This window comes from Pseudopipra pipra, unplaced genomic scaffold, assembly GCF_036250125.1.
Source record: "Pseudopipra pipra isolate bDixPip1 unplaced genomic scaffold, bDixPip1.hap1 HAP1_SCAFFOLD_99, whole genome shotgun sequence".
In the NCBI taxonomy this organism is placed as follows: Eukaryota; Metazoa; Chordata; class Aves; order Passeriformes; family Pipridae; genus Pseudopipra; species Pseudopipra pipra.
Window position 1 is genome coordinate 6,040 of NW_026991240.1, and position 16,569 is coordinate 22,608.

A 16,569-nucleotide genomic window follows, 5' to 3' on the forward strand; every position below is an offset into this window, starting at 1 on the left:
AGCTAAAACCTTCATCTCGGTCCCTCCTCAGTTATCCCAGGTTTTCCCGGCTGGGAGCTGCAAGGAGGCTGTAAATTGAAAGGCAGAAAGAGAAGATCTGTCAGCAAAAGGCACAAAGAAGGGGACAGGTTTCAAAAAACATTTCTGCAATCTAATGAATAACTCTTTCCAGTTTCCCAGGGAGAAGAACAGGAACTCACAGCCACCAAGGCCTGACAGTCCCCTGCAGCCAGAGCTCAGCACACACCCAGAGAGGCAATTCCAGCATCTAAAAGAAAAAAAAGAAGAAAAAAGTGATTTATTTTGGTTTAAAGTTACATTAAGTTGTTCCAAGCAAAGCAAGCCTTGCTCTGGTTTCAGTTGGGTGAACAGGGAGCGCTGGGCACAGGGCACGTCATTAATGCCCAGGGGATGGGGCTTTGTGGGGGAGGGAAGAGCAGCTGATGGAGTTGCCCAGTCCAATTCCTGCCCCAGGCCTGACTGGCCCAGGACAAACCCTCTGGCAGGCAGTGGTTTTGTTCCCTCTCATGGTCAGTGCCCAGTGTGTCCCTGTGGGCAGTGCCAGGCTGGGGACAGGCACACGCAGCTGGCAGCACTCTCTGCCCCAAACAGCCTCGGGGGGCAGCGCAGCCCCGGGGATCGAGGGGGGCTGGAGGCGGCCCAGGAAAGGACCCCCCGCTCCCCCCGGGGCAGCTCCACAGCCCCCCTGCCCTCTCTGCCACGGGGGCCCCGCTGCTCCCCCGGCTGGCACAGAGCCCCCTGCCCATGGCTGGCAAATCAGGGCCAGGGCTCGGCCTCGCTGCAGCCGCCCCACACAGGAGCAACTCAGGGATCAGCCCAACATTTCCCTGCTTGGCCACTGCAGAGACCCTCAGTTCACCTCAACAGGTTCCTTCTCTTCCCAGCAGGTTACCTGAACTTTAACACCCACAACTGTCTGTCTGTCACCACTCATCACATCAGGTTACCTCAGTGTGTTCATTCCCTGCCCTGCAGAGAATGAAGCTCCTTTTTAACCCCCAAACTTTCCCCTTCCAGCCCACTCCTGATTACCTCTTTTTGAACACAAAATTGAGTCATTCTCTCCCTGAGTTTACCTACCTTTTAAATCCCAGAGTCTTCCCTACCTGCACACTCCTGATTACCTCTTTAGGACCTCCAAATATTCATGCTCTGCCCTGCAGATTTGCTCAAGTGGGACCCCCAAAATTTCCCTACCTCTCCACAGCTGATCACCTCATGTATACCTAAATATGTTCATGCTCTACCCTACAGACCACCTCAAGTTTACTCTCAAAACTTCCCCCACCTGCTCACCACTGACTACCTCCTTTTGACCTCCAAATATTCATTCTCCACCCTGGAGGGTTTCTCTAGTTTTACCTGTCCACTGATGACTGCCTTAGTTTATCCCAAAATGTTCATTCTCTCTGCCAGACACTACCACACATTTTACCCCCAGAACCTTCCCTGGGCCCACTGTGGTGTCCACTCCTGATTGCCTCCTCTGCACCTCTCAGGATTCATTCTGGACCCTGGAGATTACCTCAGAGATTTCTGCCCTGAATCTCCCCACCTGGCCACCACTGATTACCTCAGTTGACCTCCTGATGTCCTTTCTCTCCCCTGGAGATAACCTCCTTAAAAACCCCCCAAGTTTTAACTCAAAATATTCCTTCTGTCCCCTGGACATTACCTCAAGTTTTACCCCTGTAATTTTCCCCATATGTCCACAACTGATTACCCCAGTTTACCTCAGGATGTACATTCTCTGCTCCACGTGACCTCAACGTTTACAAACACAAATTTTCCCTCCTTGCCCATCACTGACTGCCTCACTTTACCCCAAGGTATTCATTCTCTCTGCTACAGATTTTACTCCCAAAATTCTCCTTACCTACCCACATGTAATCAGCTCCTCGGTACAAATACATGTTCATTCTCTACCCTGTGGGCTACCCCAAGTTTACCCTAAAACACTTCCCAACTGTCCACCACTGAGTACCTCATTTATCCTTCAAAATATTCATTCTCTGCCCTGGACATTCCCTCAAGTTTTACCCCCAAAGGTTTCCCCTCCTGCCCACCCCTGACTGCCTCAGTGTCCATCAGGAGGTACATCCTCTCTGCTACAGGTGACCTCACTCTGGACCCACTGCATTTTCCCGACCTCTCCACATCTCAGCAACTCACTTCTACATCAAGATGTTCATTCTCTACCCAGCACACCACCTCCAGTTTACTCTCAACACTTTCCCCACCTCTCCACCACCCAGGAACTCATTTTCACCTCAGAAGATTCACTCTCTGCCCTGCAGATTCCCACAAGTTTTACCCCCCACATTTTCCCTGCAGGTCCGCAAGGTTTACCCCAGTTTACCCCAGGAGGTGCATTCTCTCTTCTCCACATCACCTCTGATTTTACAAACACAAATTTTCCCTCCCTGCCCACCACTGACTGCCTCACTGGACCTCAAAAGCCTCATTTTCTCCCCTAGGTGACATCCACACTTACCCTCACAGTTTTCCCTGCTTGCAAACTACTTATTACCTCATTTTTACCTCCAAACATTCATCCTCTGCCACACAGATGACCTCAAAGTTTCCCCCAAAACCTCCTCACCTGTCCACTACTGTTTGCCCCAGTTTACCCCAGGAGGTGCATTCTCTCTCCTCCACATTACCTCAGGTTTGACAAACAAAGATTTCCCTCCCTGCCCACTACTGACTGCCTCACCTTACCCCAAAAGATTCATTCTCTCTGGGACAGATTGCCCCACATTTTACTCCCAACATCTGCCTTACCTGTCCACGTCTGACCAGCTCCTTTGTACCTACAGAGGGTCATTCTGCACCCCACACACACCTCAGGCTTATCTCAAACCTCTCCCCACCTGTCTGCCACCCAGTGCCTCATCTTTACCTCAACAGGTTCCTTCTCTTCCCAGCAGATTACCTGAACTTTAACACCCACAATTGTCTGTGTCTCTCACCACTCATCACCTCAGGTTACCTCAGTGTGTTCATTCCCTGCCCTGCAGAGAATGAACCTCCTTTTTAACCCCCAAACTTTCCCCTTCCAGCCCACTCCTGATTACCTCTTTTTGAACACAAGAGTCATTCTCTCCCCAGAGTCTTCCCTACTGCACACTCCTGATTGCCTCTTTTGGACCTCCAAATATTCATTCTCTGCCCTGCAGCTTTGCTCAAGTTTCACCCTCAGAAATTTCTCTGCCTCTCCCCTACTGACTGCCTCACTTTATTCCAAAATGTTCCTTCTCTCTGCTGCACATTGCCACAGATTTGACCCCCACAATTTTCCCTACAAGTCCACCACTGAGTACCTCATGTTCATCTCTCAATATTCATTCTCTACCATGCAGATTACCTCAGATATTTCCCTCCCAATTTTCCCTATGAGTCCACAACTGATTACCCCAGTTTACCTCAGGATGTACATTCTCTCTGCTCCACGTGACCTCAAATTTTACAAACAGAATTTTTCCCTACCTGCCAAACACTGACTGCCTCACTTCACACCAAGATATTCATTCTCTCTGCTACAGATTGCCCAGATTTTACTCCCAAAATTCTCCTTACCTACCCACATGTAATCAGCTCCTCGGTACAAATACATGTTCATTCTCTACCCTGTGGGCTACCCCAAGTTTACCCTAAAACACTCCCCAGCTGTCCACCACTGAGTACCTCATTTATCCTTCAAAATATTCACTCTCTGCCCTGGACGTTCCCTCAAGTTTTAACCCCAAAGGTTTCCCCCCATCCTGCCCACCCCTGACTGTCTCAGTGTCCATCAGGAGGTACATCCTCTCTGCTACAGGTGACCTGAAATTTTACAAACACAAATTTTCCCGACCTGCCCACCACTCACTGCCTCACTTTATCTCTAAATGGTCCTTCTGTCCTCTACAGATGAGATCAAGTCTTACCCCCAACATTTCCCTTCCTCTACATCATCAATTATCTCTTCCTGACACCCCAAATTTCCATTCCATCCCTACACATTCCCTGAGTGTTTCCCTCCCAAGCATCCTTCCCTTCTTCCCTGTTTAATAACTCACACTCCAGCCCCAGGCTCTCCACTCCCCCCTCAGTGGGACCCCTCCAAAATGCCACCTCCCTCCCCTCTGCAGCACCTCACCTTTTCCTACACAAACAGTTGCTGGGTCCCCTCAAAATTACATTTCTGCAATCTAATGAATAACTCTTTCCAGTTTCCCAGGGAGAAGAACAGGAACTCACAGCCACCAAGGCCTGACAGTCCCCTGCAGCCAGAGCTCAGCACACACCCAGAGAGGCAATTCCAGCATCTAAAAGAAAAAAAAGAAGAAAAAAGTGATTTATTTTGGTTTAAAGTTACATTAAGTTGTTCCAAGCAAAGCAAGCCTTGCTCTGGTTTCAGTTGGGTGAACAGGGAGCGCTGGGCACAGGGCACGTCATTAATGCCCAGGGGATGGGGCTTTGTGGGGGAGGGAAGAGCAGCTGATGGAGTTGCCCAGTCCAATTCCTGCCCCAGGCCTGACTGGCCCAGGACAAACCCTCTGGCAGGCAGTGGTTTTGTTCCCTCTCATGGTCAGTGCCCAGTGTGTCCCTGTGGGCAGTGCCAGGCTGGGGACAGGCACACGCAGCTGGCAGCACTCTCTGCTCCAAAGACACTTCTGGCCTCCTTGGCAAACTGCCTCTGACATTTGGTTTTCTTCAGGAGAAATTAAGGAATTGCTCATGGCAGTTTGGAGATGAAGTTATCCCAAAGGGAAGGAAAGAACAAATATTCCTGTCAGAGCCCTTGGGATCTGCTGGGCTGAATTGGGAAGGGCCCATTATCTGCAGAGCAAATACAGGACAACCCCAAACACAAAGCCCAGCCTGTCCAGTGGGGTGTGAAAGCACCACTGGGACAAACCTCCACTCTCCTGATTCTTTTCAGGGACTGCTCCAATCCAGGTCTGAAGCTGCCAAACCCAAACTGTCCCCAGTGCTCTGGAACAACAGGATCTTCTCAGGGATGATACATTGGAAGCACAGTCCCAGCAAACACTCCCAGACACACAGAGGCACAACTGGAGCTCATGGCTGGGGCTGGGAAGGGCTGCAAGGAGGACACAACTCCCAGGTAGGGGAGCCTCGGCAGCAACAGCAGCAAATTCCCAGCTTGGATGGCAAAGCAGAGAGACAAAGGCTGGCAATGCCCATGGCATTGGTAGCTTTCCCTTCTGCTCCCTGTGGGGCCACAGCCCGGGAGGAAATCTCCAAGGGGGACAGAAGACCTCAGGAGGCAACAAAAGACAGCAGCGTCTGTTGCCCTGGTCCTGTTCCAACTCAGCCTGCGGGCCCAAACCTTCCCCCTCCAGGGAAACACTGACCTTCCCGGTGTCAGGCTGGAACACAGCCCTCATTCTCACCTTCCACACGCTCCCAGGCTCACCCCAAATTCAGGACCAGGGGCCAAAGGCCACTCGGGCCGGGGCTCTCTCTGTCTCTGCGGGCTCAGGGACTGCAGCCACCAGGGCCCTCCAGCACGGACAGCCTGGACCCAGAGCAGATCCCTGGGCATTAGCAGCGTCCTGGGCATCCCTGGAGACAGAAACCATCAGCCTCTGGGATAGCACTTCATTGCCAGCACACACAGCCTGCCAAATTTAGGGGGGCAGCTCTCGGACCACAAAGCCCAGTCTGACCCAGTTCTCCTGGGCACCAACACGGACTCCACAAACCCACCAGAATGAGAATGTTCTGCTGCTTTGACAAACTTCAGCCCAGCTTTGCAAACCTCAGTCCCTGCAGCTCCTGCTCTCCAGAGCCCTGTTCAGGGCTGGCTCCAGTTCCCTGGAGAACCTGCCCCAGCCCCACTCTGGGCCAGCCTGAGCAGAAGCCACTGGGCTGCACAAGGAAGAACCCTCCCCTGGCTGCTGCAGCTGGAGGGAGATCCAGCTCCCAATGGAATCCTGGCAACAGCCTCCCAGAGGGTCTCTCCACAGCCCTTGGCAGTGGCTCAGAATGGCAGCAGCTCCAGTGCCAGCTGGGTCCCTGCACGAGTCCTTGTCCCAGCCCTGCCACACGGACACACACGGGAGACACCCACGGGCACACAGGCCTTGCCTGCACAATTCCTCACCCACAGCTGAGGGAAAGCCACACAATATCAAGAAATACCCTGGGCTGAAAGCACTCATCACTCCAGTCCATCAGGACTTGGAGGCAGTTGGGGAGGCAACAGACCCAAATTCTAATCCTACCTCTACATTTCTAACAGGTTCTCTTAGAAAGATCCTGGACAGGAACTCAGACAACAGAACCCAAACACTGCACAAGCAATAGCAGAAGGTTTGCCAGGAAGAACAGAAGTTCCTTGTTCTCCTTAACGCTCTGGGAGTGTAGGACCCAATCCTTACAACCAAGGGACACCAGAGATGTGATTAATACTTAAACCTCTCCCCCATAGTTCTGTCTCAGAGAACTGGGCCAGCCCTGAGCTACTCCCAGGTGCCTGCAGTGCTTTGGGGAGGGGCAGGACAATGTCCCACTTCTGCTTGGAAACATTCCAGATGAGGAAAAGCCACTTCCCTTCTCTCTCTCTGACCCAGAACCAGAACAGTCCTGTGGGACAACACGGACTATGCACGGATGGCCCGAGTCAGTGGGGGGAAAAAAACCTAAACAAACCAAACCACCCCAAATTTCAAGATAAAAACAGGCTGCTTCCTTAATAGGAACACACCAAACTCATTGAAGCCAGAGAGGAAATTACAAACAAACAAACAAACAAACAAAAGACCCAAAGAGATGTTTTGCATTGATCATTCCAAAGGAAATCCTCCACAGATCAGAAGCAAGTACCAATACTTTGTCCTCTATTGAAAATTAATGACTTGAGGGGCTGGACATGTCCAGTGAGGGTTCAGGGCTCTGGTGGGTCCTTTATGGCTGATCCTGACCGGCCCAAGCCAAACCCAACCACCCCCATCCCTGCTCCATCCCAAACCTGGGGGCAACATTCAGACAGTTTGGAAACACTGCCCTTCCCTGCCACTCCATCCTTCCTTACACATCCAGTGCCCAGGGAGCAAATGCCAACAGCAGGAGGAGAGAAACGTGTCCCTCTGACTTACCCCACCCCACGGGCAGCACCAGGAGCCCCCAGCCCGGCCAGCGGGGCTGCAGCCTCTTGCCTTTGGCTGCTCCCAGCCCAGGGCACTTGGCAGAGCTGGGCTGGAGCAGGGCTTTGGCCTGGCCTGGAAGAGAGGAGAACAAGGCAATTAAGGGCACTGGGCAAGTCAAAGGCTCCTGCCCTTCACCCTTCTCTTCAATTGCTCACTAGAGAGTTTTAGCCATGAAAAATCCAGGGGGGACAACAAATAAAATGGGACCTTTTCCACCATTTTTATTCCTCTCTACTTCAGGCACTAAAAGGAGGCTCATCTTTCTTACTGCATTCCTTGCCCCATTTGAACAGAACCCTTTTCATTCCAAACCTCCCATGGGAGTCAGTCAATCCTCTGCCATTGGACTTTGGGTAAAGGAAGAGACACCTGGGACAATGGAGCCCAGGAAATGAGGGAGAGAAACCTGACAGGGAAAGGATTCAAGGCACTCCAGAACTCAGAAATGTGTTCATGCCTTGCCAGCCCACCCCCATTCTGTGCCACCCACCTGAGCTGGGCAGGTGAGGCCAAGGCTCCCCTTCCTCCTGCCAGTCACTGTCCCACCACATGGATCCCCGTGCTGGGCAGCACTTGGAAAAACTTGGGAAAGACAAAAGGGAAATGGCACTGTCTGTCAGAAAACATGTCTGTGAACAAACCTTCTGGACAAATGTAATCCCATCCCTCTGCTCCAATAAACCCAGGGCAGGCAGGTCTCTCCAGCCCAGGGAGAACAGGAAGGAGAACTGCAGGAACACAGGCAGGCACAGGCAGCTCTGGGCACTGATTCCCTGCAGACCTCTCTGCACTTGGGGCTCTTGGCACTTCATTTATAAAGAATGGGGGGCAGCAGCCCAGGAATGCCCCTCAAAAACAGGGGCCTGGGCGGCTGGAGATTATAGGAGGGGAGGTGTGAGGGGAGACACAGAGAGAGAACAGGAACAGGGGTTGTTTGGGAACAGGCTGTGTGTCCAGCAGGGATGGGAACTGGAAACACGGGAGGCTGGAGGAAGGCAGGGGGGGAGCACTGGCCTGCCTTGGATGGATCCTTTTTCCCTTTGCTCAGAGACCTCAACTCCACCCTCTCTGAGAGCAGCAGGGAACTGCTGCAGGGGAAGAGTTCATTTAGGCACAAGCCAGTGATGCAGCCACCGGGGCAGGGCAAGAGGGGAGAGGAACTAACACAAAAATGACACAATCACCACTGAAAGGGACTTTATTGAGCTACAACACAAACACATTCACAGCAGGCCAGGGCAAGAGGTGCCCCCAGGACCACCAACACAGCAGCTGGGCTGGCAGGAACACCCTCTTCTCAAGTTATGGAGCCAGGGGCTGACAGCTGGGATCGAGCCTGGGGGGGTTGGAGAGCACTCAGGCATCAGGGCCAAGTCCTGCCCAGTCACTGCAGACAGTTCAGCCCCAGCAGCAGGGGGAGTTTCTGCCTCTCTCTTCACTATTATTTGGGACCCAACAGCTCAGTGCTGTGGAATTTTAGCTCCATAAGTGTTTTACACAGTTGAGCTTCACCAGAACTGGGGCACTTGTCAGTATTCCTGACTCTTCCAGGGCTGCACTTCCTTTGGGCATGAGGAACCTTGCAGACTGCTCCAAACCTTCACAGCCCACTTGCTCTTCTTGCCACAGTTGGACCAGCTCACTGTACCTTCCGAAAGAGAAGGCAATGATCCCTTCTGAAACCAGAACCTCCCCCCCTTTGCTTTCCCATTCCATGTTTGGTTCCCTACACAACTGAGGCCCTGCCAGGCCTTGCCAAGTGGCAGCCAAGGAATCCAAGCCAGGAACCTGCCAGGGAACAATGTCTGTGCTACAGCAACATCATTCCAGGCCTCTCACTGCCACCCCTTTGCTTCTCCCAACAGCTCCAGGGGCACCAGAACTTGCCCTGAAGACAGAAAGGCTCCTTTTGGGAGCACCACGAGCCATCTATTGTGTAGCACTGGAATTCCATCTCCTGGACAAGCCATGAGAAGCAGGGAACAACGCCTACGGTGACACGTATAGAAATGAGTCACTGTGGTGCAACGACACAGGAGTGGAAACCATTCAGTCAGTCTGACCAAACCCCACAGTCTTCCGAAAGGAATTTCTTCTTTGTGGAGACAGGGCATGGCCAGGAATTCCAACACGTGCAGTCAGAGAGCCTTGCACAATTGGACACCTGACCTGTATGGTCCTCAGTGTTCCTGATGTTCTCCTGCACACACTGCTGGGGCAAGACTGACCTGTATGGTCCCCAATGTTCCTGATGTTCTCCTGCACACACTGCTGGGGCGAGACCAAAGGGATGCTCTACTCCTGCTTTTGCTGCAGCCTGTGACGAGAGGGGAACCTATTGGGATAAAGCACCCTGAATTTTTGCTTCACTATTTGCCCTTGTAGGAACAGCAAAAGCTACAAGAAACAAATTAGGATGCTGTCTTGCAAAGCAAACAAATGCAACATGCAAGGTACTAAGTGAACTGCCTTTGGATGTTAATTCAGTCAGACCTGCTGTGTTACAGAATAGAGCTACAATTGACTTTTTACTATTGGCTCAGGGACATGAATGTAAAGAATTTCAAGGAAGGTGTGGTATGAATTTGTCTGATCATTGGGAGTCTATTCACAGTGCATCCAACAGTTGCAAAAGGGAGTTGCAAAGCTGCATGTTAAGGAGAGCTGGGATTACCTGGAAAACCTGCTGAATAGTTGGGGAATATCAGCATGGGTTAAATCCATAGTAAAGATGGGATGGGCCGGTGTGAGGATGTTTCTGTCTATTGCAATATGCTTGCCATGCTTGATGCAATGCAATCAACCAACTATAAACAAAGCATTAAAGGCTGTTTTATTTGTAAAAAAAGAAGGGGGAATTATGGAGGTGAACAGTGTCACCTCCCTCAGGCCCAGGACAGTGGACATTGTTCAACTAGCTGGCAGAAAGCCATGGGAACGGAAAGCAGGACAAAGAGGACACAGAAGAAGAAGCTACAAGACTGCAAGAAGGACCTTGGTGGCTAAGATATGTAGTTATTTGTATCTCTTAAAACACAGGCTGTATTATGTAGACTTGAAAAAGTAAGCATAAGTAGAAGATCACCAATTGTTCTGCTTGAACTACCTATTGTTCTGCCTGGGATATAAAAGCTGATGCATTGTCATAATAAAGGTCTTCGTCTTTCTTACATCACCGAAACAGAGTCTGTGCCTTTTAAAGCCACACTCCTTCTATTGGGTTAAGGACTGAGGAAGTTGGACCTGTGTCTGACCAGGACAAGTGCAAACAAAATGGTGGGGACTGGAACACACACCTTGCACTCCTGCAGCTCTTACCATTACATTCCAGAGAAACCAGCCAATTGGACCATCACTGCTCATTTCTTAATCCCAATCCCACCCTTCTTTTGCACTTGGAGCACCACTTTTATCACCCAATTACAGTCCATTAGAGAGCTCCACGTCTAGCAGGGACAGGTACCCCTGGGATACTCTCAGGAATGCCTGAATCCATTGCAGGGACCTTGCTTTGAGCTCCCCAGGGCCGGGCACCCCGAGGATCTCCCCGAATAATCCTTTCGGTGCGCGCTGGAGTCCTCGGGGTGCCCCAACCCGGGGGGCACCAACAGCACTGTCCCTCCAGGGGGCACAATTTGGTCCTAAAATGTAGGGGGATCTTGCCTGTGTCCCAGACTGGTCCGGGGATCTGAGGCCCTTCCCGAGAAAATCTCGGTGCCGGCGTGAAGGGCCAGAGATCCCTTGGAGCCACGGGAGAGCAGGCACAGAGTCCCTCCTGGGGGGCCAATTCTGCTGCCTCAACTCAGCTCTTCAAAGAAGCCTCTAAGATTCAGATCGTGACTTTTAGAAGCCATGAAATCTTTTATTCCTATGCTCTTGAATCATTCCAGCCCACCAGGTGCCCTGGTAATCAGATCCCAAAGGGCACACAGACCTATCTCCATTGCAGCTGATATGGCAGCATCACAGGAGGATTCATTTTCCTTACCTGCATTCCTGTTCAATATTCAGGACATTCTCCTACACTCATTACCATACACACCTACCCTTAGAAGGTTTCCAAGGGGCTTCACCCAGGGCCCTCACAGGTCTGCTCTGTCTGGAGCCCTCAAAGTCCTCAGTGCCTGCCTGAGGAACCTCAACACAACTCACCTGCTTACACAGCAACTTGCTGCTGCTTGCCTGCTGCCTCACTTCCCTTCTTCCTTCTTTGTTCACCTCCCTTGGTTGCTCCCTTTCACTCCCTTGGCTCAGTTCTGTGCACTTTCCAGGCTACATCCCACTGCAAAAAGGATCAGCTCTTGTTACATCTTAACACTCAGACAGCATTCCCCCATTTTTCCTGACACTTGGCCATCAGGCCAATGTCTCATTATTTAAAGCAGAGTTTGACTCCTCAGTGACAACAACAGCTACAGCCCTGAATCCTAACACAGGCTGAGACACAAACATGGATGGAACTCTGAAGGATCCACTTTGTCCTGCTCACCAACCAAAAGGAGCTTTCTGAACTCAAGAAGAAGAGACCCAACATCCTTTTTCTGCAATGTCAACTGCTATAAATGTGATCCACAAGACCTGGAAAGGCCCTTCCCACTTCACCTGCAGGGCTGGCAGTGCCACCACTGGACACGGACCCAGTGGCTGGGCAGGAACGGAGGGGCTGGGGCGTCCAATCCATCGGCCCAGGCGGCACCAGGAGTTCCTGGAGTTCCTGCAGGGGAGAGCCTCAGGATTATGAAGGATTATGAAGATCAGTTTAAAATTCAATATGTATATCTCCTGGAATATAGGGAGTTTGACACGGCCTACTGGTGCAACAAGGACACACTCAAGGCTATCTATTCAAAGGATCTACCAGCACTCAAAAGCTATCACTGTCCTTCTTGCAGGGCGAACTCAGGAAACTCTGTTGGCCAAGAGCCTCCTGGAGGATTTCCAGCTTTTGGGGCTCCCTTTTAACCATTTTTCCCATCACTGTAGCTGGGACTATCACCTGCCCTACAGAGGGAACAGCCCACAAAGTTCACTTTGCAGGGATGCCATTAACTCAAAGTCCCTTCTCAGGGGGGTCACTGCACACCTTGGCCTTTGTTTGCCCTCCCCACCAAAGATGCTTCCAACAGTTCTGAGACATATGGCAGACCCAGAGCTCTCCTCAGGGAATGCTTCATCTGCTTAAAGGCTGCCCTTGCACCATCTAGCCAAGGCAGAAAATGCTTTACATGCTATTCTTAAAAGTTGGCATAACAGTCTTACCACACATCCAGAGGGAGCAATCCAGAGTCCATCCTGTCCTACCATTCCCAGCAAGGCAGTTCATGGGCTGTCTGGGGCTGAGGGAGGAGTCAGGGGGTTTCTTTTCTTCCTTCCTGCTTTCCCCATTTTCTCCTTCCAAAGCAAAGGTATCCTGGCTTTCCTTGCTCAAGGAGATGCAGCAAAGGCCATCTTTGCAATCCAATACTGGAAACTGCTCGAGGTTGTCATTCAAGGTGCTTCTCTCAGGTCCTGCACTCATCAATCATCTTGGTCATTGGTTCCTTGGCAGGTTCTTGCATTCACGTCCTACAAGCAAACCAGGATGAGCAAATTCAGCTGTTACTGCAACCAATCCAAGCTGGCATTCTGATTTTAAAGGACACTGGCTTGGCCCTACCCATATAGATCCCACATTAGGGGTAATACCTACAAGTTCTACCCTCTTCCACCCTCCTGGAAGTCCACTGGCCCACACAACAGGAACAACTGCAGCTGCCACTTCAGTCAGGACCTTGCTGCTGACAGGAGTTATTCCCTGCACAACAAGAGCTGCTGCTTGGACACATTTAGTTTCAGCAATTACAGTTTCAATATCCTCACTTTCTTAATCCCAATCCCACACTTCTTTTGCACTTGGAGCACCACTTTTATCACCCAATTACAGTCCATTAGAGAGCTCCATGTCTAGCAGGGACAGGGACCCCTGGGATACTCTCAGCAATGCCTGAATCCATGGCAGGGACCTTGCTTTGAGCTCCCCAGGGCCAGGCACCCCGAGGATCTCCCCGAATAATCCTTTCGGTGCGCGCTGGAGTCCTCGGGGTGCCCCAACCCGGGGGGCACCAACAGCACTGTCCCTCCAGGGGGCCAATTTGGTCCTAAAATGCAGGGGGATCTTGCCTGTGTCCCAGACTGGTCCGGGGATCTGAGGCCCTTCCCGAGAAAATCTCGGTGCCGGCGTGAAGGGCCAGAGATCCCTTGGAGCCACGGGAGAGCAGGCAGAGTCCCTCCTGGGGGGCCAATTTTCCTGTCTGAAATCAGCTCTTCAAAGAAGCCTCTAAGACTCAGATGGTGAGTTTTAGAAGCCATGAAATCTTTTATTCCTATGCTCTTGAATCATCCCGGCTCACCAGGTGCCCTGGTAATCAGATCCCAAAGGGCACACAGACCTATCTCCATTGCAGCTGATATGGCAGCATTACAGGAGGATTCATTTTCCTTCCCTGCATTCCTATTCCATACTCAGGACATTTTCCAACACTCATTACCATACACACCTACCCTTAGAAGGTTTCCAAGGGGCTTCACCAAGGGCCTTCCCAGGTCTGCTCTGTCTGGAGCCCTCAAAGTCCTCAGTGCCTGCCTTAGGAACCTCAACACAACTCACCTGCTTACACTGCAACTTGCTGCTGCTTGCCTGCTGCCTCACTTCCCTTCTTCCTTCCTTCTTCACCTCCCTTGCTTGGTCCCTTTCAATCCCTTAGCTCAGCTCTGTGCACTTTCCAGGCTACATCCCACTGCAAAAAGGATCAGCTCTTGTTACATCTCAACACTCAGAGAGCATTCCCCCTTCTTTCCTGACACTTGGCCATTAGGCCAGTGTCTCATGATTTAAAGCAGAGTTTGACTCCTCAGTGACAACAACAGCTACAGCCCTGAATCCTAACACAGGTTAAGACACAAACACGGATGGGAACTCTGAAGGATCCACTTTGTCCTGCTCACCAACCAAAAGGAGCTTTCTGAACTCAAGAATAACAGACCCCAGGTCCTTTTTCTGCAAATTTAGCTTCTATCAATGTGACCCACAAGACCTGGAAAGGCCCTTCCCACTTCACCTGCAGGGCTGGCAGTGCCACCACTGGACACGGACCCAGTGGCTGGGCAGGAACGGAGGGGCTGGGGCGTCCAATCCATCGGCCCAGGCGGCACCAGGAGTTCCTGGAGTTCCTGCAGGGGAGAGCCTCAGGATTATGAAGGATTATGAAGATCAGTTTAAAATTCAATATGTATATCTCCTGGAATATAGGGAGTTTGACACGGCCTACTGGTGCAACAAGGACACACTCAAGGCTATCTATTCAAAGGATCTACCAGCACTCAAAAGCTATCACTGTCCTTCTTGCAGGGCGAACTCAGGAAACTCTGTTGGCCAAGAGCCTCCTGGAGGATTTCCAGCTTTTGGGGCTCCCTTTTAACCATTTTTCCCATCACTGTAGCTGGGACTATCACCTGCCCTACAGAGGGAACAGCCCACAAAGTTCACTTTGCAGGGATGCCATTAACTCAAAGTCCCTTCTCAGGGGGGTCACTGCACACCTTGGCCTTTGTTTGCCCTCCCCACCAAAGATGCTTCCAACAGTTCTGAGACATATGGCAGACCCAGAGCTCTCCTCAGGGAATGCTTCATCTGCTTAAAGGCTGCCCTTGCACCATCTAGCCAAGGCAGAAAATGCTTTACATGCTATTCTTAAAAGTTGGCAAAACAGTCTTACCACACATCCAGAGGGAGCAATCCAGAGTCCATCCTGTCCTACCATTCCCAGCAAGGCAGTTCATGGGCTGTCTGGGGCTGAGGGAGGAGTCAGGGGGTTTCTTTTCTTCCTTCCTGCTTTCCCCATTTTCTCCTTCCAAAGCAAAGGTATCCTGGCTTTCCTTGCTCAAGGAGATGCAGCAAAGGCCATCTTTGCAATCCAATACTGGAAACTGCTCGAGGTTGTCATTCAAGGTGCTTCTCTCAGGTCCTGCACTCATCAATCATCTTGGTCATTGGTTCCTTGGCAGGTTCTTGCATTCACGTCCTACAAGCAAACCAGGATGAGCAAATTCAGCTGTTACTGCAACCAATCCAAGCTGGCATTCTGATTTTAAAGGACACTGGCTTGGCCCTACCCATATAGATCCCACATTAGGGGTAATACCTACAAGTTCTACCCTCTTCCACCCTCCTGGAAGTCCACTGGCCCACACAACAGGAACAACTGCAGCTGCCACTTCAGTCAGGACCTTGCTGCTGACAGGAGTTATTCCCTGCACAACAAGAGCTGCTGCTTGGACACATTTAGTTTCAGCAATTACAGTTTCAATATCCTCACTTTCTTAATCCCAATCCCACACTTCTTTTGCACTTGGAGCACCACTTTTATCACCCAATTACAGTCCATTAGAGAGCTCCATGTCTAGCAGGGACAGGGACCCCTGGGATACTCTCAGCAATGCCTGAATCCATGGCAGGGACCTTGCTTTGAGCTCCCCAGGGCCAGGCACCCCGAGGATCTCCCCGAATAATCCTTTCGGTGCGCGCTGGAGTCCTCGGGGTGCCCCAACCCGGGGGGCACCAACAGCACTGTCCCTCCAGGGGGCCAATTTGGTCCTAAAATGCAGGGGGATCTTGCCTGTGTCCCAGACTGGTCCGGGGATCTGAGGCCCTTCCCGAGAAAATCTCGGTGCCGGCGTGAAGGGCCAGAGATCCCTTGGAGCCACGGGAGAGCAGGCACAGAGTCCCTCCTGGGGGGCCAATTTTCCTGTCTGAAATCAGCTCTTCAAAGAAGCCTCTAAGACTCAGATGGTGAGTTTTAGAAGCCATGAAATCTTTTATTCCTATGCTCTTGAATCATCCCGGCTCACCAGGTGCCCTGGTAATCAGATCCCAAAGGGCACACAGACCTATCTCCATTGCAGCTGATATGGCAGCATTACAGGAGGATTCATTTTCCTTCCCTGCATTCCTATTCCATACTCAGGACATTTTCCAACACTCATTACCATACACACCTACCCTTAGAAGGTTTCCAAGGGGCTTCACCAAGGGCCTTCCCAGGTCTGCTCTGTCTGGAGCCCTCAAAGTCCTCAGTGCCTGCCTTAGGAACCTCAACACAACTCACCTGCTTACACTGCAACTTGCTGCTGCTTGCCTGCTGCCTCACTTCCCTTCTTCCTTCCTTCTTCACCTCCCTTGCTTGGTCCCTTTCAATCCCTTAGCTCAGCTCTGTGCACTTTCCAGGCTACATCCCACTGCAAAAAGGATCAGCTCTTGTTACATCTCAACACTCAGAGAGCATTCCCCCTTCTTTCCTGACACTTGGCCATTAGGCCAGTGTCTCATGATTTAAAGCAGAGTTTGACTCCT

The 16,569-nt window shown here is 51.3% G+C and overlaps 1 long non-coding RNA gene across 2 annotated transcripts; it reads right to left on the reverse strand.

The window, feature by feature from the left end:
• Positions 1-8,847: 8,847 nt before the first annotated feature.
• LOC135408976 (uncharacterized) lies at positions 8,848-12,508 on the reverse strand. Of its 2 annotated transcripts, none has more exons than XR_010427966.1 (4): positions 12,441-12,508; positions 11,784-11,895; positions 11,334-11,463; positions 8,848-9,498 (listed from the first exon to the last, which is right to left on the reverse strand). It is a non-coding gene; the product is annotated as an uncharacterized LOC135408976 (long non-coding RNA). The 2 variants fall into 2 exon arrangements; XR_010427965.1 differs by having other exon boundaries at positions 8,848-9,516.
• Positions 12,509-16,569: the final 4,061 nt, after the last annotated feature.